This window comes from Fukomys damarensis, unplaced genomic scaffold (assembly GCF_012274545.1).
Source record: "Fukomys damarensis isolate Sample0158 unplaced genomic scaffold, DMR_v1.0_HiC HiC_scaffold_19, whole genome shotgun sequence".
NCBI lineage: Eukaryota > Metazoa > Chordata > Mammalia > Rodentia > Bathyergidae > Fukomys > Fukomys damarensis.
The window spans coordinates 4,352,489-4,352,860 of NW_022900931.1; positions in this window are offsets into that span (position 1 = coordinate 4,352,489).

The following is a 372-nucleotide window of genomic DNA, read 5'->3' on the forward strand; positions in this document are numbered from 1 at the left end:
CCCCGCCCCTCCCCCCGGCGCAGGTTTGGGAAAAGCGAAAGCAGCCGGCTCCGCTCCAAAGTGGTGGCGTCCAAGGGCGACGGCCTTGGCGTGGCCCCGACCCTCCGGGGAGCAGGGGCGTTCGGGTCCCCGGCCCCGCCATGTGCAGCGGCTCAGCACCTGCTCTGCCTCAGCTGCCCCATCTAGGCCGCGGAACAAAGCTGCCCACCTCTAGGACTGGGCCGAAGCCCTGGGCGCTCTCTGACCTGCGCTGTCCGAGTGCCTGGGGCGAGGGACCGGGGACGCTGGAGTTTGGGCGGACACAGCCCAGCCCAGAGCTCCGCAGGAGGTAGGGGGTACAGGAGAGGGGAAGGGACGAGAGGCCTGGCCCGG